Source organism: Halichoerus grypus, chromosome 10, assembly GCF_964656455.1.
Source record: "Halichoerus grypus chromosome 10, mHalGry1.hap1.1, whole genome shotgun sequence".
Taxonomy (NCBI): domain Eukaryota; kingdom Metazoa; phylum Chordata; class Mammalia; order Carnivora; family Phocidae; genus Halichoerus; species Halichoerus grypus.
In genome coordinates, this window is record NC_135721.1 from 109,361,908 (window position 1) to 109,384,329 (window position 22,422).

The 22,422-nt window shown below is 37.8% G+C and overlaps 1 protein-coding gene across 7 annotated transcripts in view; it reads left to right on the plus strand.

Annotated features, from left to right (window-relative positions):
• The window catches only part of RNF24 (ring finger protein 24), a 91,391-nt gene that overhangs the window by 21,199 nt on the left and 47,770 nt on the right, over window positions 1-22,422 (plus strand). For 2 of the 7 annotated variants that reach the window (XM_078056990.1, XM_078056992.1), the window contains exons 2-3: window positions 12,441-12,576; window positions 14,001-14,080. The exons of 3 other annotated variants lie outside the window; for them this stretch is intronic. The gene's annotated coding sequence lies outside the window, so the exon portion shown is untranslated. The remainder of the gene's footprint in view (window positions 1-12,440; window positions 12,577-14,000; window positions 14,081-22,422) is intronic. 2 more of the 7 variants (XM_078056993.1, XM_078056994.1) reach the window with 2 other exon arrangements.

Sequence of the window (22,422 nt, forward strand, 5' to 3'; positions counted from 1 at the left end):
AAGGATCAAAGAAATAGAAGATCTCCTAGTGAAGTCAGAGCCGCTCATCAGTAGTCCTCAAGTGCTTACCTTTGAATAACAGAAATATTAAAAAGATTAATTGTTACTGAGTTGGTAAAATGAAGTAGTAAAATCCTCAAGGAATGCTTTTTCCATTTCAATAAAAAGTAATTTATTAGGAATAGATGGAGACCTCCTTAATATATGGTGTGTATATGTGTGTGTGTGTGTGTCTCATGCAATGCACATCCTATTACTTTTTTTTTTCTTAAGACTTTATTTATTTGACAGAGACACAGTGAGAGAGGGAACACAAGCAGGGGGAGTGGGAGAGGGAGAAGGAGGCTCCCCACTTAGCAGGGAGCCCGATGTGAGGCTCGATCCCAGGACCCTGGGATTATGACCTGAGCCAAAGGCAGACGCTTAATGATTGAGCCACTGAGGCGCGCCTGCACATCCTATTTACTGATGAAACAGCTATCGCATAAGATTATGAGTAAGACAATATCCATTGTATTTTTAACATTGTTCTAGAAGTATTAGACAACTCAGAGAAGAAATAACTTCTATATAATTGTAAAGGAGGAGTTAAGATCATCATTACATAATTAAGCAAATGTTGATTTAAGGTGGATAGCTATAGGGTATTTATGAAATATCTAATAAACCTTGTGGAAAATTTCCCTCACCACATCTATCCAGAAAAGGCCAAGGTTTTCAACCAAGTCTTTTAAATGATAATCAAATTTGAAAAATACTTACAAATCTTTACAAACAACACAGGGAACCTTTATCTATCTCCATTTACAATTAAATTTCTATTCTCTTTAATAAGTAATATGTGCACATACTATAAAAGACAAAAGGTATTTTAAACAAGTATTCAGTGAAAAGTCAGTCTTCTTCCAGCCCTGTCATAGACAGTCATTGGTACCAGTTTTTTGTTTTGTTTTGTTTTGTTTTGTTTTAGGAATATCCTTCCAGAGACGTGTTTGGCACATACAAAGCTAGCTTCTCTCTTAATCTTTTTACATTTATGGTAATGTGCCATGTACACATTTTTGTACCTTGTTTTTATTTTGTTTACTTAGTAATATTATCATGAAACTATGCCAGATCAGCACAACCTACAACATTCTTAAAATTTTTTTAATCACCCGGTGTCATCATGACAAGTTCACTCTTTAATCCACATTACTTATTTCACCCATGCCCCCACCCACCTCTCCTCTGGTACTCATCAGTTTTTTCTCTATAGTTCAGAGTCTGTTTCTTGGTTTGTCTCTTTTTTTCCCCTTTGTTCATTTGTTTCTTAAATTCCACATATGAATGAAATCATATGGTATTTGTCTTTTTCTAACTTACTTTGCTTAGCATTATATTCTTAGCTCCATCCATGTTGTTGTAAATGGCAAGATTTCATTCTTTTTATGGCTAATATTCCATTGTATATTTATATATCTTCTTATCCATTCATCAATCAATGGACACTTGGACTGCTTCCATACTTTGGCTATTGTAAATAATGCTGCAATATACATAGGGGTGCATGTCTCCCTTTGAATTAGTGTTTTTGTATTCTTTGGGTAAATACCCAGTAGTGTGATTGCTGGATTGTAGGGTAGTTCTATTTTTAACTTTTTGAGGAACCTCCATATGGCTTTCCAGAGTGGCTGCCCCAGTTTGCATTCCCACCAGCAGTGTAATAGGGTTCCTTTTTCTCCACATCCTCCCCAACCTGTTGTTTCCTGTGTTGTTGTTGTTAGCCATTCTGACAGGTGTGAGGTATATCTCATTGTAGTTTTGATTTGTATTTCCCTAATAATAAGTGATGGTGAGCATCTTCTCATATGTCTATTGGCCATCTGTATGTCTTCTTCAGAGAAATATCTGTTCATGTCTTCTGCTATTTTTTAATTGGATTATTTGTTTTTTGGGTGTTGAGTTTATAAGTTCTTTATATTTTTGGATACTAACCCTTTATTGGATATGTCATTTGCAAATACCTTCTCCCGTTCCATAGGTTGCCTTTTAGCTTTGTTGATTGTTTCCTTCACTGTGCAGAAGCTTTTTATTTTGATGTAGTCCCAGTAGTTTATTTTTGCTTTTGTTTTCCTTGCCTCAGGAGACATATCTAGAAAAAAGTTGCTATGGCTGATGTCAGAGAAGTTACTGCTTATGTTCACTTCTAGGATTTTTATGGTTTCAGGTCTCACATTTTAGGTCTTTAATCCATTTTGAATTTATTTTTGTGTATAGTATAAGAAATTGGTCCAGTTTTTTTTTTTTTTTTTTTAATAGTTGCTGTCTAGTTTTCCCAACACCATTTGTTGAAGAGACTTTTTCCCACTGGATATTCTTTCCTGCTTTGCCAAAGATTAATTTTTTTAAATTCACTTATTGGTTTTAATAGTTTTTTGTAGAATCTTTTGGATTTTCTACATACACAATAACGGTGCCTGTAAATAATGACAAATTAATTTCTTTATTTTTAAATTTTCTTAATTTAAATTCAGTAATATATAATGTATTGGTTTCAGAGGTAGAGGTCAGTGATTCATTAGTCTTATATAATACCTAGTGCTCATTACATCATGTGCCTTCCTTAATGTCTGTCACCCAGTTACCCCATCCCCCTTTTCCCTCCCCTCTAGCAACCCTCAGTTTGCTGCCTATGATTAAGAGTCTCTTATGGTTTGTCTCCCTCTCTGGTTTCATCTTGTTTTATTTTTTTCCTCTCTTCCTCTATGATCCTCTGTTTTGTTTCTTAAATTCCACATAACAGTTAGATCATATGATAATTGTCTTTCTCTGATTGACTTATTTCACTTAGCATAATATCCTCTGGTTCCATCCATGTTGTTGTAAATGGCAAGATTTCAATTTTTTGATGGCTGCATAATATTCCATTTTATTATATATGTAATAAATATTTATATTTATTATATATATACCACCTCTTCTTTATCCATTCATCTGTCGATGGACATCTGGGCTCTTTCCCTACTTTGGCTGTTGTGTACATTGCTGCTATAAATATTGGGGTGCACGTGCCCTTCGGATCACTACATTTGTATCTTTGGGGTAAATACCCAGTAGTGCAATTGCTGGGTCGTAGGGTAGCTCTATTTTCAACTTTTTGAGGAACCTCCATACTGTTTTCTAGAGTGGCTACACCAGCTTACATTTCCGCCAACAGTGTAAGAGGGTTCCCCTTTCTCCACATCCTCACCAACATCTGTCGTTTCCTGACTTGTGAATTTTAGCCATTCTGACTGGTGTGAGGTGGTATCTCATTGTGGTTTTGATTTGTATTTCCCTGATGCCGAGTGATGTTGAGCCCTTTTTCATGTGTCTGTTGGCCATTTGGATGTCTTCCTTGCAGAAATGTCTGTTCATGTCTTCTGCCCATTTCTTGATTGGATTATTTGTTCTTTGGGTATTGAGTTTGATAAGTTCTTTATAGATTTTGGATACTAGCCCTTTATCTGATGTCATTTGCAAATATCTTCTCCCATTCTGTCGGTTGTCTTTTGGATTTGTTGACTGTTTCCTTTGCTGTGCAAAATCTTTTTATCTTGATGAAGCCCTAATAGTTCATTTTTGCCTTTGTTTCCCTTGCCTTTGGAGACATGTCAAGCAAGAAGTTGCTGCAGTTGAGGTCGAAGAGGCTGCTGCCTGTGTTCTCCTCTAGGATTTTGATGGGTTCCTATCTCACATTAGGTCTTTCATCCATTTTGAGTCTATTTTTGTGTGTGGTGTTAGGAAATGGTCCAGTTTCATTCTTCTGCATGTGGCTGTCCAATTTTCCCAACACCATTTGTTGAAGAGACTGTCTTTTTTTCCATTGGACATTCTTTCCTGCTTTGTCGAAGATTAGTTGACCATAGAGTTGAGGGTCCATTTCTGGGCTCTCTATTCTGTTCCATTGATCTTTGTGTCTTTTGTGCTAGTACTATACTGTCTTGATGATTACAGCTTTGTAATAGAACTTGACATCCAGAATTGTGATGCCACCAGCTTTGGTTTTCTTTTTCAACTTTCCTTTGGCTGTTCGGGGTCTCTTCTTGTTCCAACAAATTTTAGGATTATTTGTTCCTGCTCTGTGAAAAAAAGTTGATGGTATTTTGATAGAGATTGCACTGAATGTGTAGATTCCTCTAGGTAGCATAGACCTTTTAACACTATTTGTTCTTCTAATCCGTGAGCATGGGACGTTTTTCTATTCTTTGTGTCTTCCTCAGTTTCTTTCATGAGTGTTCGATAGTTTTCTGAGTACAGATCCTTTGCCTCTTTAGTTAGGTTTATTCTTAGGTATCTTACGGTTTGGGGGGCAATTGTAAATGGGATCGACTCCTTAATTTCTCTTTCTTCTGTCTCATTGTTAATGTATAGAAATACAACTGATTTCTTTGCATTGATTTTTATATCCCGCCACTTTGCTGAATTCCTGTATGAGTTCTAGCTGTTTTGGGGTGGAGTCTTTTGGGTTTTCCACATAGAGTATCATGTCATCTGCAAAGAGTGAGAGTTTGATTTCTTTGCTGATTCAGATGCCTTTTATTTCTTTTTGTTGTCTGATTGCTGAGGCTAGGACTTCTAGTACTATGTTGAACAGCAGTGGTGATAGTGGATATCCCTGCCGTGTTCCTGACCTTAGGGGAAATGCTCTCAATTTTTCCTCATTGAGAATGATATTCACTGTGGGCTTTTCTTATATGGCCTCATGATATTGAGGTATGTTCCCTGTATCCCTACACTGTGAAGAGTTTTGATCAAGAAAGGATGCTGTACTTTGCCACATGCTTTTTCTGCATCTATTGAGAGGATCATATGGTTCTCGTCCTTTCTTTTATTTATGTAGTGTATCACATTGATTGATTTGCAGATGTTGAACCACCCTTGCAGCCCAGGAATAAATCCCACTTGGTCATGGTGAATAATCCTTTTAACGTACTGTTGGATCCTACTGGCTAGTATTTTGGTGAGAATTTTTGCATCCATGTTCATCAGGGATATTGGCCTGTAATTCTCCTTTTTGGTGGGGTCTTTGCCTGGTTTTGGGATCAAGGTAATGCTGGCCTCATAGAAAGAACTTGGAAGTTTTCCTTCCATTTCTACCTTTTGAAACCACTTCAGAAGAATAGATATTAATTCTTCTTTAAATGTTTGGTAGAATTTCCCTGGGAAGCCATCCAGCCCTGGGCTCTTGTTTGTTGGGAGATTTTTGATTACTGCTTCAATTTCCTTGCCTGTTATGGGTCTGTTCAGGTTTTCTATTTCTTCCTGTTTCAGTTTTAGTAGTTTATGCATCTCTAGGAGTGCATCCATTTCTTCTAGATTGCCTAATTTGTTGGCATATAGTTGCTTATAATATGTTCTTATAATTCTTTGTATTTCTTCAGTGTTTGTTGTGATCTCTCCTCTTTCATTCATGATTTTATTTATTTGTGTCCTTTCTCTTTTTGATAAGTCTGGCCAGGGGTTTATCAATCTTATTAATTCTTTCAAAGAATCACGTCTAATTTTGTTGATCTGTTCTCTTCTTTTGGTTTCTATTTCATTGATTTCTGCTCTAATCTTTATTATTTCTCATCTTCTGCTGGGTTTAGGCTTATTTGCTATTCTTTCTCCAGCTCCTTTAGGAGTTAAGGTTAGGTTGTGTATTTGAGACCTTTTTTGTTTCTTGAGAAGGGCTTCTATTGCTTTATCATTCCCTCTTAGGACAACCTTTGCTGCATCCCAAAGGTTTTGAACAATTGTGTTTTCATTTTCATTTGTTTCCATGAATTATTTAAATTCTTCTTTAATTTCCTGGTTGATGCATTCATTCTTTGATAGGATGCTCTTTAGCCTCCATGTATTTGAGTTCTTTCCTCTTGTGATTGAGTTCCAGTTTCAAAGCATTGTGGTCCGAAAATATGCAGGGAAAGATCCCAGTCTTTTGGTACTGGTTAAGACCTGATTTGTGACCCAGTATATGATCTATTCTGGAGAATGTTCCGTGTGCACTTGAGAAGAATGTGTGTTCTGTTGCTTTAGGATGGAATGTTCTGATTATTTCTGTGAAGTCCATCTGGTCCAGTGTGTCATTCAAAGCCCTTGTTTCCTTCTTGATCTTCTGCTTAGATGATCTGTCCATTGCAGTGAGTGGGGTGTTAAAGTCCCCTAATATTATTGTACTACTATCAATGGGTTTCTTTCTTTTTTTTTTTTAAGATTTTATTTATTTGACAGAGAGAGACAGCCAGAGAGAGAACACAAGCAGGGTAAGTGGGAGAGAGAGAGGCAGGCTTCCCGCCGAGCAGAGAGCCCGATGCAGGGCTCGATCCCAGGACCCTGGGATCATGAGCTGAGCCAAAGGCAGACACTTAACAACTGAGCCACCCAGGCGCTCCTATCAATGGGTTTCTTTAATTTTGTTATGAATCAGCTTATATAATTGGCTGTTCCCATGTTAGGGGCATAAATATTTACAATTGTTAGATCTTCTTGTTGGATAGACCCTCTAATTATGATAGTGTCCTTCTTCATCTCTTATTACAGTCTTTGGTTTAAAATCTAATTTGTCTGAAATAAAGATTGCCACCCCAGCTTTCATTTGATGTCCATTAGCATGATAAATGGTTTTCCATCCCTTCACTTTAAATCTGGAGGTGTCTTTGGATCTAAAATGAGTCTCTTGCAGACAGCATATCAATGGGTCTTGCTTTTTTATCCACTCTGATACCCTGTGTCTTTTGATAGGGCATTTAGCCCATTTACATTTAGGGTAATTATTGAAAGATATGAATTTAGTGTCATTGTATTACCTGTAAAGTCACTGTTTCTGTATATTGTCTGTGTTCCTTTCTGGTCTGTGTTACTTTTGGGCTCTCTCTTTGCTTAAATGATCCCTTTTAATATTTCTTGTAGGGCTGGTTTGGTGATCACAAATTCTTTTAGTTTCTGTTTGTCATGGAAGCTTTTTTCACTCCTATTTTGAATGACAGCCTTGCTGGATAAAGTATTCTTGGCTGCTTATTTTTCCCATTAGCATGTTGAATATATCATGCCAATCCTCTCTGGCCTGCCAAGGTCTCTGTGGGTAGGTCTGCTGCAGTCTAATGTTTCTAACCCTTGTAGGTTACGGACCTCTTGTCCCGAGTTACTTTCAGGATTTTCTCTTTGTCTCTGAGATTTGGAGGTTTCACTATTATATTTTGGGTGTTGGCCTATTTTTTATTGATTTTGAGGGGAATTCCCTGTGCCTCCTGGACTTGGATGCCTGTTTCCTTCCCCAGTTAGAGAAGTTCTCTGCTATAATTTGCTCCAGTATACCTTCTGCCCTTCTCTTTCCTCTTCTTCTGGGATCCCAGTTCTAATATTGTTTCGCTTTACGGTATCACTTATCTCTTGAATTCTCCCCTCATGGTCCAGTAGTTGTTTCTCTCTCTTTCCTCAGCTTCTTTATTCCCCATCATTTTGTCTTCTATATCACTAATTCTTCTGCCTCATTTATCCTAGCAGTTAGGCCCTCCATTTTTTATTGCATCTCATTAATAGCCTTTTTGGTTTCGACTTGGTTAGATTTTAGTTCCTTTATTTCTCCAGAAAGGGATTCTTTAGTGTCTTCTGTGCTTTTTTCAAGCCCAGCTAGTATCTTTATAATCTTTATTCTGAACTCTAGTTCTGACATCTTACTTATGTCCATACTGATTAGGTCCCTGGCAGTCAGTACTGCCTCTTGTTCTCTTTTTTGAGGTGAGTTTTTCCATCTTGTCATTCTGTCCAGAGAAGAATAGATGAACAAGAGAACAAAATACTAAAATGGCAACAATGACCCCAGAGAAATATACACTAAACAAGCTAGAAGAAACCTGAAACCAAAAAAAATAAAATAAAATTTAAATTAAAAAAAAAAGAAAAAGAAAAGAGAATATAATTAGGTGAACAAATAGAGCCATACACTGGATCATGTGTGTGTGTGTTGGTCTGTTTGTTTGAAAACTAGATCCCAAAATTGTAAAGAAAGAAAAACTTACATATGTACAAAAATAAAATTAAATACAATGAAAGGATAGAATGTAACTGTAAAAATGAGAATTAAAAGACAAGAAAAAACAGGGCGCCTGGGTGGCTCAGTCGTTAAGCATCTGCCTTCGGCTCAGGTCATGATCCCAGGGTCCCGGGATCGAGCCCCGCATCGGGCTCCCTGCTTAGCGGGAAGCCTGCTTCTCCCTCTCCCACTCCCCCTGCTTGTGTTCCCTCTCTCGCTGTGTCTCTCTCTGTCAAATAAATAAATAAAATCTTAAAAAAAAAAGAAAAAAGAAAAAACAAAAGGGCAAAGAAAACAACAACAAAAAAGGAAGGGATATAAACAGGTGAACAGAACAGAGCAATACACTATATCCTAAGTACATTTTGGCCGGTTTGTTAGAAGAAATTACATCTCAAAATTGTAAAGAAGGAAAAAGTTATGTGTATACAAAAATAAAACTAAATGCATTGAAAGGATAGAATGTAACTGTAAAGATGAAAATTAAAAAAGACTTTAACAAAACAAAAAAGGGAAGAAGAAAAAGAGAATATGATTAAACAGGTGACTAGAACAGAGCCATACACTAGATTTTGGGTGTATTTTGGTCTGTTAGAAGAAATTGCATCCCAAAATTGTAAAGAAAGAAAAACTTACATATATACAAAATGAAATACAATGAAGGGATAGAATGTAACTGTAAAAATGAAAATTAGAAAAGATTTAAAAGAAGAGTTGACAGAATAAGAAATTGGTTGAAAAAGGAAAGAGAGGGGCGCCTGGGTGGCTCAGACGGTTAAGTGTCTGCCTTCGGCTCAGGTCATGATCCCAGGGTCCTGGGATCGAGCCCCACATTGGGCTCCCTGCTGAGCAGGGAGCCTGCTTCTCCCTCTCCCTCTGCCTGCTGCTTCCCCTGCTTGTGCTCTCTCTCTCTCTGTCAAAAATAAATAAAATCTTTAAAAAAAAAAAGGAAAAGGAAAAGGAAAGAGAAAAAATTTTAAAAATTAAAAGTGAAAGACTAAAGAATCATGGGAAAAAAGCCATGAATTCTATGTGCTGTATTCCCCTAGTGCTGGAATTTTGCAGTTCTTATTGATCAGTAAACTTGGTCTTGGCTGGATGTTCTTGCTGATCTTTTTTTTTTTCCTTTAGATTAAATTTGTTCTTTGTGGGTTTTTTTATTATTAACATATATTATTTGTTTCAGGGGTATAGGTCTGTGATTCATCAGTCTTACACAATACACAGTGCTCACCACAACACATACCCTCCCCAATGTCCATCACCCAGCCTGATCTTCTGGGGGAGGGGCCTGTTGCATTGATTCTCAAGTGTCTTTGCCCCAGGTAGAATTGTACCACCCTTGCCAGGGAGCCAGGCTAAGTAATCTGCTCTGGTTTGCTCTATCTGGCTTTTGTTCCCTGAAGGCTTTCCGCACAGTTTTAGAGGATGAGAATGAAAATGGCATCCCAATGTTTGGCCCCAGAGCCAAAACTTGGGACCCCACTCCTCGGTGCACCCTCAGAGAAAAACAGTCAATCACTCCTATCTCCCTGGTTTCCACCTGCACTCTGTGTTCACCCAGCCTGTGACTAAGCGTTTCTATCTCAGGCCCATGACCCCATTTGAGTCCCCAAACCCTGCAGACTCCTGCGGCTCGCTCCTGTGCTGCTCCTCCCTGGGGAGGAAAGGGGGGTCTTGCTGGTTCTGCCACTTGCTGGGCCCCTGCTCGGGGACCGGTCACCCGACTATGCCAGGTTCAGGATTTATGGCATCCCTGAGATGAGAGCCCACTCCTGGGCTCTCTGATTGCAGCTGGCTTCCGCTTAGCCACCTCAGCGCCTTTCAGTCCTAACGTCCCTCACCAGAGCAGACTTCTAAAAGTTCTGATTTTGCCCTCTGCTGCTGTATTACTTTCTGGTAGCCGGCTTTAGGAGGCTCCGTCCCCATGGCGTCTATCTTCCCATATATCACCTCGGATTCACTTCTCCGTACCTCCTACCTTGCAGAAAGTGGTCGCTTTTCTATTTGTAGAGTTGCAGCTATTCTTTTCTTAGATCTTCAGTTGAGTTCGCAGGTGTTCAGAATGATTTGGTAGCTATCTAGCTAAATTCCTGGGTCTAGACAAAACTAAGGTCTCCTACTCCTCTGCCATCTTGGACTCTTCCCCACCAAAGATTAATTGACCATATAATTGTGGCTTTATTTCTGGGTTTCGTTCTGTTACATTGATCTATATGTCTATTTTTGTGCCAGTTTTGATTACTCTAGCTTTGTAATATACTATTTTTATTACTATAGTTTTGTACTATAACTTGAAGTCTGGAATTTTGATGTCTCTAGCTTTGCTTTTCTTTTTCAAGGTTGCTTTGGCTATTCAGGGTCTTTCATGGTTCCATACAAATTTTAGGATTGTTTGTTCTAGTTCTATGAAAAATGCTGTTGGTATATTGATAGGGATTGCAATAAATGTGTAGATTGCTTTGGAAATGTGGATAAATTTGGAAATGTGGTATAAATGTGGAATTGCTGGGTCAATGTAGTATAGACATTTTAACAATATTTTTTCTCCCAATCCATGAGCATGGAATGTCTTTTCACTTCTTTATGTCATCTTCAATTATTTTGATCAGTGTTTTATAGTTTTCAGAGTACAGGTCTTTCACCTCTTCAGTTAGGTTTATTCCTAGATATCTTATTTACACCATTTTTTTTTAACAACTGCAAAATTAGCCTATGGTGATAAACTATAACCAATTACATATTTAGGTTGCTTCCTGCCTTTTGCTATTACAAGCAGGGCTACAAAGAAGAGCCTGGTACATATATATGTGTTTGAATATATGTAAGCACATTTGAAAGTTAAATTACTAGGGTGCCTGGGTGGCTCAGTCATTAAGTGTCTGACCGGCTCAGGTCATGATCTTGGGGTCCTGGGAGGGAGCCCTGTGTTGGGCTCCCCACTAAGCGGAGAGTCTGCTTGTCCCTCTCCCTCTGCCCCTCCCCCTGCTCGTGTGTGTGGGCATGTGTGCTCTCTCTCTTTCTCAAATAAATAAAATCTTTATAAAAAAAGAAAGTTAAATTACTAAATGTGGAATTGCTGGGTCAATGGGTAAGTCCATGTATACTTTTACTAAGTTGTTTTCATGGAGGCTGACAGTTTTACTAATTCACAATTTCACTAATGTGTGAGAGTGCTTGCTAATGGGTAATATCAACTACTGGATAATATCAACTTTATGATATATTAGATTCCTATATGAATTTGGACTGCTCCTCAGCTTTCTTGTATCTACCAGGGTAGGCTAGGTTATACCATAATAACAAATAACCTCAAAATCTTAGTGGGGGTTTTTTTGGGTTGTTTTTTTATATTTTTGTTTATTTTTTTGACAGAGAGACAGCAAGAGAGGGAACAGAAGCAGGGGGAGTAGGAGAGGGAGAAGCAGGCTTCCCTGCTGAGCAAGGAGCCCGATGTGGGGCTCGATCCCAGGACCCTGGGATCATGACCTGAGCCGAAGGCAGACGCTAAATGGCTGAGCCACCCAGGCGCCCCAAAATCTTAGTGGTTTAGAACAAGAACTTTTCCTCTTGGTACGTGGCCATCAAGGGTTGCTGGAGGCTCTCTGCCATGACTTTCACTCAAAAACTTAGGCTAACAGGGTTGCTGTCATCTTGAACATTGCTAGTTGTCCTGGCTAAAGGAAAGAGGGCCCTGGAGAGTCTCACACCATCAGTAGGTCATACATGTGCCCAAAAGATGGAAAGCTGAAGATATTTGGCAAACAGCAGCTCTGACTAACTACCATATCTCTGTTCTGTCCTGTTAATCTGTCACTTCGTGTGGTAGAAACACAAGTTTTTCTTTTTTGGAATATGTCTGGCTGTTCCCTCATCTTCATTTTTCCTACTAAGCTAGAATTAGCTTCTTTAACCACCCTCTGCCCTCCAGAAAAAGCCAAATTCTGTCAATATTTTTTATTTTGTCTGCATTAAATTTATAGATTTAAAGAAAATTGACATCTTACTATACTGAGTTTCCACAACCAAGAAGCATATCTATATTTTCAATTATTTACACCTTCTTTTGTATCTCTCATATTTTCTTAATAGAGATATTTATTAGTGTTCTTTTTTTATTTTACTATCACCTGCAAATAATAATCATTTTAATTCCTTCTTTATAAGTAGGCTGGTTTTCTTGAAGGAAAAGATATAACCATTTCTCAAATAACATATCCATTACAAAATCAAAATTTTTTTCAAAAAAGTTCATACAGAAGATTTTTCTTTTCAAGATCCATCTTTGTATTAACTCTAGTAAATAAGTAGATTACCATTACCCCAACAATAATATATTTACTCTGGCAACTGGAAACACTTATCAAATACTGAAGAATTATATTTGTTTTGTGTTTTGCAGATGTCTATTATGCCCACCTATACAGGAACCCAGGAGATGATGAGCCATTAATGTAGAATAAGATCTGACTCTAAAGAAAGAGGCTCACTGGCCCTTTCATCATACTTGAGAGATGTTGAAAATTAAATATCCCCAGGTAATTAGAGTGTGGTTTTGAGTGACATAGGCATTGCTTTCCTATTGCATTTTGAATTATTTTGTTGTGAGGAAAAACATATTGTTTTCTTGGGGAAGAAAAAATCAGTTTATTTCTAAAAGTAAACAGGTATTGTATTACACTTAGGATTTGTTTTATGTTGAGAATGAGAACTTCTCATTGCATCTTATTTCTTTTCACTGCCTTGTAATTAGGATGTGAAGTTCAACCTGAGAGTATTTTCCTTCCTTATAACTTGTTTCTCATTTCATACTCCTTCTATCTCAGCATTACTCTGCTCTTTTTCCTACAATCCATACTCTTAAGAGTTCCATCCTTAATGACAAGACTGTGAATTAAATAGAAGTTGGTCATTAAGTGCTGATAAGCAGATTATTTGTGAAATTATAATGTATGTATGGTTGTGCTTGGGATAGAGGTCAGAGAGGAATACATCAAATTTGAATACCTCACCATCATCAAAGCGAAGTCTCATAAAAATCTTATGGAATGGGGTGCCTGGGTGTCTCAGTTGGTTAAGTGTCTGCCTTTGGCTCAGGTCATGATATCAGAGTCCTGGGATCAGGTCCCGTGGTGGGCTCCCTACTCAGCGGGGAGTCTGCTTCTCCCTCTCTCTCTTCCTCTGCCCTTGCCCCCACTTGCACACACGTGCTCTCTCTCTCTCAAATAAATAAAAATCATTTTTTAAAATCTGATGGAATGATTTAAACTGAAAATAGAGACTTTATCATTACACAAAAATGGAGAAAATGTCTTCATGGAGCCAACACAGAATAAGTACTGGGAATATGGCAGAGTAAAAAGAGACCCACCAAAATAACAAACATCTGAAATATAAAATGTTTAAGAAGACAGATTTCAGTTGTGGTAAGCAAAGATAGCACCACAGCCTTGATTTTAGAACTTGGGCAATACCTACAAAGAGAAAAACTGTACAAACCCAGAGGAAACAATGGTAATAGAAAAATAGAAAAAAACCCACTAAAATGCAGAAGGAATGGAATTGTCAATCATAGGGCTGAAAAGGATAAAAGACACAGATTTATTAAAAAGAACTAGTTAGAATTAAAAAAAAAAAAAAAAACGCCTGGAAGCACGGTGATAAAAGTATAAAACAATTTACATCCCTTAAGGGAAAAAATGTCATTAGAATAGTGGGGTGGTCAATAAAATTGAGGCTAAATGGAAAGATCCAGATTAAAATACAGATGGAATAGACAAATAGGTTGTAATAAATCCTATATACCTAGTTTTTTGTTCCTGCAACTCTCCTCTAAATAATAGCAGGAGTTGGGGGTATTGCAAATAGGAAGAAACTGCAGTAAAGGAAAAATTGAAGTTATTATGGAGAAAAACAGACCTTTGTCTACAGATTGAGAGTTTGGCGTGTACTTATTTTCCAGATTTGACACTTAAAAGCAGTATACTCACCTACTTACCAGTTTCTTAACACTGAAAAGAACTGTCCTCTGGAGAATAAAAGGTAAGAATGACCTTAGACTTTGTACTCAAATAACATAAGATGCATTTAGAGAAATATTTACAGAATACCAACCAATTATCTTGCCTAGTTGTCTGCCTTTTGAAGATAAAGGATTTTTGAGCCCTGATATCTTAGAATTTCTAATAGCCAAGTACCAGAGAAGATTATAAAAGACTGGGAATGCAGAGGAAACTTCTGAAAGTGGTGGAGACTGAGCACTTTGAAGGAAGTGAGGTGGTGGTACCATCCAGGAGGGGCAGCTTAGATACTCAGGCACAAAGCATCTCAGTGCAGGATCTCCACCTGAGGTTTTGCATTCTGGGGTCTGGGCCTCTATACATATGGAAATGTAACCTTACCTATACTCAAGGATAAGCAGAGCCTAGGAAAATCTTGCTGACCAAAGTGCAGAAGACTGCTAATTTACAGATTTATCATGAGGAATAGAATTTTCAGGTGAACTTGAATGTTAGGAATGAGTAAAATTTTTGTACTTTTTAAGTAAGTCACATGGGGAAAACAAAACAACTGTATAACTTTGGTGAATTAGAATAGATTTGGAATAAAAGAATGTAACTGGTTTTAAGAATGTTTTTCTGCTAAACTTGAAGTATTCTTCCCTGGTATAGGGAGCTTTCTGGGGGATCTAAATGTGGGACATTCACTGATGAACTCTGGATACGGCAGGAAATGTATGCTTCATTCTATACATATAATCTGTGCTTCTATACAGATGGACTTCCACTGACACTTTCTCCCTTTAAATCCTTTACTACCATTGGCTTTACCAGCTTTTATGTATAGACAAATATTGGTCAAATACATCACTGATTTTTTTACTTTAAATTCAAAAGATGCAAAAGGATTCTATATGTAATGAAAAGACTCTGGCTTCCCCAGATTCCTCATCCCCTCACCAAAAACAGCTCATATTGTCAATTTCTTAGACATCCTTCCAAAGATAGGCATATTCAAGCAAATTCCTATATTCTTTAGTAGTGAAATACACCAAATCCAACTTGTAATGGATGTGTTGTGGTTTTGTTGGCTTCTGACATGGTAGAGCTATGGACTGAGCTGCAGAGGCTCCACATCTGCCCCTGATGATTAATAAAGACATAGAACCTGCCATCTAATTCTCTCAGGCTCAGGTTATTGCAGTAGGGCCAGGTCCTGGTTGCTTAGTGTGGCTCATCAGCTGAATTCAGTCACAGGTCTGAGAGAATGATCTCTTCTGCAGTTGTTTCCTATGCTCTAGCTAAATAAGACAGGGATGTTTCTTGGTTTTCTTGTATTGATAATTCGTTCCTGAGACCACCTTTCGTTATGTTAGAAAACAAAAAGATTGCATCTTCTAAAGCACAGACTGGGTGCTGTCCCATTTGGGCAGGGTCTTGAGAGCCAACTTGTGAGTTTGCTATTTTGTTGTCAGAAAGATGAGCTAGAGATCAGCTAGTCCAAAACAAAGTTATATTTGGTGATACTTATTTTTAATAATTATTTTAGGTAATATATAAGTAAAAAACCCATTTGAAAGTCACTGTATTCATTTGCCTTAGTGTATATTTTGCAACTAGTTGTTCTTGGAGTGCTCACTGCTCAGAGCAGTGAGTGCTTCATTAAGATTTATTTTTATGCAGGCAGTTGGTCACACCTACCCTAAAAAAATGTTTCCATGTTAGGCTCCAAAATAAATATACAAAAAGCAGTAGCTTTTCTTTCTGCCAGGAATAACTAGCTTAGAAAATATAATGGAAGAAAAGATCCCATTCATAATAACAGCAAAAATACATATAATAACTGGGAATAAACTAAAGTATAAAGCTTGTATGAATAAAGCTATACAAATCTACTGAGAGGCATAAAATAAAACTAGAATAAATGAAAAGCTCCGTAAAGTAAGCTATAAATATAATTTCAGTCAGCTTCCTAACAGGATATATATTTTTTTTATTTAAATTTGGTTTAGTTAACATATAGTATATTATTAGTTTCAGAGGTAGAATTTAGTGATTCATCAGTTGCATATAATACCCAGTGCTGATTTGCCCTCCTTAATGCCCATCACCCAGTTCCCCATTCCCCTACCCCTCTCCCCTCCAGCAACTCTTGTTTGTTTCATATAGTTAAGAGTCTCTTATGGTTCATCTCCCAACAGGATATTTTTTAAATTGCTTATCTGAAAAAAGATGGCATAAAAATAGCCTTGAAAAGATTTTTAAAAAGTAATAATGGAAATATTGCCCTATCACGTATGAATTGTTGGTATGCTAAAGCTATATTAAAACAAAACATTGAGAGCTGATGCAGGCCATCATCATAGACAGAAAAAACACATTGAAATGTGTTTTTGAGAGAAGTTTTCTTTTGAACATGTACATATATCATTATTTATTTATTTATACCATTATTTAATCCTTTGTTTAATAAATATATCCTGGGCACATCCTAGATGCTGGGGATACCATAATGTTCAAAACACCAGATTCTGTTACCTGGGAGTTTCCAGTATAGTTGTGATGAAAAACATTAATAAGGGGTGCCTGGGTGGCTCAGTCATTAAGCGTCTGCCTTCAGCTCAGGTCATGATTCCAGGGTCCTGGGATCGAGCCCCACATTGGGCTCCCTGCTCCGCGGGGAGCCTGCTTCTCCCTCTCCCACTCCCCTTGCTTGTGTTCCCTCTCTTGCTGTATGTCTGTCAAAATAAATAAATAAATAAATCTTAAAAAAATAATAAAATCGTGATTAACTGTTTAATTACAACCTTTGGTAATAAAGGTTTTGATTTGATAAATCATATTGTCTTCTTAATAGAACTAATTAAGGGTAAAACTTTTTAAAACAAGTTGGACGTTAGAAAGTCTCCAAATTTGTTAACGTGCCCCAGTTCCAACTGTGTTTCCCAAGTTTGTTTTTGGAAACCCAAAGTGTATCCCTCTCTATACACATAATTTTAAAATGGTAGTTGAGTTCCTGGACCTAATATAGAGCAGGCCCAAGAGCCTACTTTTATTCCATAGCTAGACCTTTAAAAAGGGCCATGCAGAAGATAGAAGTGGAAATGGAAGAAAATAATTTTCTCCTCTTTTCTGGGAAAATTCCAAACCTAGGCAGAATTCTGAGGTGAACAACATTGTCATGTCAGATCTCTTTGAACACGTTTTTCTTATTCCTTTCTTTACCACAGACCTGGCACACAGTTCCTTGTTGAATTAGGCTAAAGTTTGGTGTGGTTTTTTTTCTTTTTTTAATTTAAATTCCAGTTAGTTAACATAGTGTGGTACTGGTTTCAGGAGAAGAATTTAGTGACTCATCACATACACACCCAGTGCTCATCCCAACAAGTGCCCTCCTTAATGCCCATCATGCATTTAGCCCATCCTCTCACCAACCTCCCCTCCAGCAACCCTCAGTCTGTTCTCTGTACTTGAGTCTCTTGGGGTGTCTGGGTGGTTCAGTTGGTTGAGTGTCTGACACTTGATCTCAGGTCATGGTCTCAGGGTCATGAGATTGAGCCCAGTGTCAGGCTCCATGCTGAGTGGGGAGTCTGCTGAAGATTCTTTCTTTCCCTCTCCCCTGCTGCCCCTCCTTTCTTTAATATAAATAAATCATTTTTTAAAAGTCTTCTGGTTTGCCTCCCTGTTTTTATTCTTGTTTCCTTCCTTTCCTCACGTTCATCTATTTTGTTTCTTAAATTCTACATATGAGTGAAATCATATATTTGTCTTTCTCTGACTGATTTCACTTAGTATAATACACTCAGTTCCATCCACGTCATTGCAAATGACAAGATTTTATTCTTTTTGATTGCCGAGTAATATTCCACTGTGTATATATACCACTCTTCTTTATCCATTCATCAGTTCATGGACATTTGGGCTCTTTCCATAATTTGGTTATTGTTGATAATGCTGTTATAAACATTGGGGTGCATGTACCTCTTCAATCTGTATTTTTGTATCCCTTGGGTAATTACCTAGTAGTGCAATTGCTGGGTCATAGGGTAGTTCTATTTTTACCTTTTCGAGGAAGCTCCATACGGTTTTCCAGAGTGGCTGCCCCAGTTTGCATTCCTACCAACAATGTAAGCGGGTTCCCCTTTCTCTGCATCCTCACCAACATCTGTTGTTTCCTGTGATGTTTATTTTAGCCATTCTAACAAGTGTGAGGTGGTATCTCATCATGGTTTTGATTTGTATTTCCCTGATGATAGGTGATGTTGAGCATCTTTTCATGTGTCTATTAGCCATCTGGATGTCTTCTTTGGAAAAGTGTCTATTCAAAAAAAAAAAAAGAAAATTGTCTATTCATGTCTTCTGCCCATTTCTTAACTGGATTACTTGTTTTTTGGGTGTTCCGTTTGATGAGTTCTTTATAGGTTTTGGATACTAACCCTTTATCAGATATGTCATTTGCAAATATCTTCTCCCATTCTGTAGCCTGCCTTTTAGTTCTGTTGATTGTTTCCTTCACTATGCAGAAGCTTTTTATCTTGAAGTCTCAATAGTTCATGTTTGCATTTGTTTCCCTTGCCTTGGGAGATGTGTCTAGTAAGAAGTTGCTGGGACCAAGGTCAAAGAGGTTGCTCCCTGTTTTCTCCTCTAGGATTTTGATGGTTTCCTGTCTTACATTCAAAATCCATTTTGAATTTATTTTTTTGTCTGGTGTAAGAAAGTGGTCCAGTTTCATTCTTCTGCATGTCACTGCCCAGTTTTCCCAACACCGTTTGTTGAAGAGACTTTTTTCCATTAGCTATGTTTTCCTGCTTTGTTGAAGATTAGTTGAACATATAATTGTGGGTCCATTTCTGGGTTCTCTGTTCTGTTCCATTGATCTATGTGTCAGTTTTTGTGCCAGTACCAAACCATCTTGATGACTACAGCTTTGTAATACAGCTTGAAATCGAGAATCGTGATGCCTCCAGCTTTGATTTTCTTTTTCAGGATTGCTTTGGCTATTCAGTCTTTGGTGGTTCCAAACAAATTTTAGGATTGTTTGTTCTAGCTCTGTGAAAAATGCTGGTGGTATTTTGATAGGCATTGCATTGAATGTGTAGATTGCTTTGGGTAGTATAGACATTTTAACAGTATTTGTCTTTCCAATCCATGAGCATGGCATGTATTTCCATTGCTTTTTCTCCTCTTTGATTTCTTTCATAAGTGTTCTATAGTTTTCGGAGTACAGATCTTTTATCTCTTTGGTTGGGTTTATTCCTAAGTATCTTATGGGTTTTGGAGCAATTGTAAATGGGATTAATTCCTTGATTTCTTTTTCTGCTACTTCATGATTGGTGTATAGACATGCAACAGATGTCTGTATGTTGATTTTATATCCTGTGCCTTTGCTGAATTCATGTATCAGTTCTAGCAAATTTTTGGTGGAGTCTTTTGGGTTTTCTTTTTCTTTTTTTTTTTTTTTAAGATTTTATTTATTTGAGAGAGCATGAGCTGGGGGAGAGGCAGATGGAGAGGGAGTGGCAGACTCGCCGCTGAGCAAGGAGCCCAACGTGGGGCTTGATCCCAGGACCCTGGATCGTGACCTGAGCCAAAGGCAGACGTTTAACCGACTGAGCAACCCAGGCACCCCTTTCAGGTTTTCTATATAGAGTATCATGTCATCTGCAAATAGTGAAACTTTGACTTCTTCCTTGCCAATTTGGATGCCTTTTCTTTCTTTTTGTTGTCTGATTGCTGAGGCTAAGACTTTTGGTTACTGTGTTAAATAATAATGGTGAGAGTGGACATCCTTGTCTTGTTCCTGACCATAGAGGAAAAGCTCTCAATTTTTCTCAATTGAGGATGATATTAGCTGTGGGTCTTTCATATATGGCCTTTATGATGTTAAGTATATTCCATCTATCCCTACTTTCCTGAGGGTTTTTATCAAGAATGGATGCTATATTTGTCAAATGCTTTTTCTGCATCTATTGAGAAAATCATATGGTTCTTATCCTTTCTTTTATTAATGTGGTGTATCACATTGATTGATTTGTGAATATTGAGCCACCCCTGCAGCCCAGGGATAAATCCTACTGGATCATGGTGAATAATTCTTTTAATGTACTGTTGGATTCGATTTGCTAGTATCTTGTTGAGAATTTTTGCATCCATGTTCATCAGGGATATTGGCCAGTAATTCTCCTTTTTGATGGTGTCTTTGTCTGGTTTTGGAATCAAGGTAATGCTGGCCTCATAGAATGAGTTTGGAAGTTTTCCTTCCATTTCTATTTTTTTGAATAATTTGAGAAGGATAGGTATTAACTCTTCTTTAAATGGCTGGTAGAATTCTCCTGGGAAGCCACCCGACCCTGGACTTTTGTTTGTTGGGAGATTTTTGATTACTGACTCAATTTCTTTAGTGATTACAGGTCTGTTCAAATTTTCTATTTCTTCCTGTTTCAGTTTTCATAGTTTGTATGTTTCTAGGAATTTGTCCATTTCTTCCAGATTGCCCAATTTGTTGGCATATAATTGCTCATAATATTCTCTTATGATTATTTGTATTTATGTGGTGTTGGTTGTGATCTCTCCTCTTTCATTCGTGATTTTATTTATTTAGGACCTTTTTCTTTCCTTTTTGATAAGTCTGGCTGGGGGGTTATCAATTTTATTCTTTTTTTAAATTATTTTTCCTTTTTTTATTATTGTTATGTTAGTCATCATACAGTACATCATTAGTTTTTGATGTAGTGTTCCATGATTCATTGTTTGCGTATAATTCTTTTTTTTTTTTAAGATTTTATTTATTTATTTGAGAGAGAGAATGAGATAGAGAGAGCATGAGAGGGGGGAGGGTCAGAGGGAGAAGCAGACTTCCTGCTGAGCAGGGAGCCTGATGCGGGACTCGATCCCAGGACTCCAGGATCATGACCTGAGCCGAAGGCAGTCGCTTAACCAACTGAGCCACCCAGGCGCCCTGTTTGCGTATAATTCTTTCAAAGAACCAGCTCCTGGTTTCACTGATCTGTTCTACTGGTTTTTTGTTTGTTTCTATATCGTTTATTTCTGCTCTAATCTTTATTATTTCCCTTCGTCTGCTGGCCATGTTTTATTTGCTGTTCCTTTTCTAGCTACTTTAGGTATATGGTTAGGTTGTGTATTTGACACTTTCCTTGCTTCTTGATGAAGGCCTGTATTGCTATATACTTTCCTCTTATGACCGCCTTTGCTGCATCCCAAAGGTCTTGGACTGTTGTATTTTCATTTGCTTCCATGTATTTTTTTATTTCCTTTTTAATTTTCTGGTTAACCCATTAATTCTTTAGTAGGATGTTCTTTAACATCTATGTGTTTGTGGTCTTTCTAAATTTTTTCTTGTGGTTGACTTCAGGTTTGATAGTGTTGTGGTCTGAAAATATGCTTGGTATGATCTCGATCTTTCTGTTCTGTTGAGGGCTGATTTGTGACCCAGTATGTGACCTGTTCTGGAGAATGTTCCATGTGCACTCGAAAAGAATGTTCATTCTGCTGCTTTAGATGAAGTGTTCTGAATATATCTGTTAAATCTATCTGGTCAAGGGGCGCCTGGGTGGCTCAGTCGTTAAGCAGCTGCCTTCAGCTCAGGTCATGATCCCAGGGTCCTGGGATCGAGCCCCACATCGGGCTCCCTGCTCAGTGGGGAGCCTGCTCTCCCTCTCCCACTCCCCTTGCTTGTGTTCCCTCTCTCGTTGTGTCTCTCTCTGTCAAATAAATAAATAAAATCTTTAAAAAAAAAAAAAATCTATCTGGTCAAGTGTGTCATTCAAAGCCATTGTTTCTTGTTGATTTTCTGCTTAGATGATCTGTCCACTGCTGTAAGTGGAGTGTTAAAGTCCCCTACTATTATTGTATTATTATCAATGAGTTTATGTTTGTTACTAATTGATGTAAATATTTATGCCCCCAACATAGGAGCACCCAAATATATATATTTGTTAGATCTTCTTGTTGGATAAACCCCTTGATTATAATACAGTGCCCTTCTTCATCTCTTGTTACAGTCTTTGTTTTAAAAATCTAGTTTGGGGGCGCCTGGGTGGCTCAGTCATTAAGCGTCTGCCTTCGGCTCAGGTCATGATCCCAGGGTCCTGGGATCGAGCCCCGCATCGGGCTCCCTGCTCGGCGGGAAGCCTGCTTCTCCCTCTCCCACTCCCCCTGCTTGTGTTCCTGCTCTCGCTCTCTCTCTCTCTCAAATAAATAAATAAAATCTTTAAAAAAAAATAAAAAATAAAATAAAAAAATAAAAATAAAAATCTAGTTTGTCTGATATAAGTATGGTACTCTGGCTTTCTTTTGTCATCCATTAGCATGATAGATGGTTCTCCACCCCCTCACTTTCAATGTGCAGATGTCTTTGGATCTAAA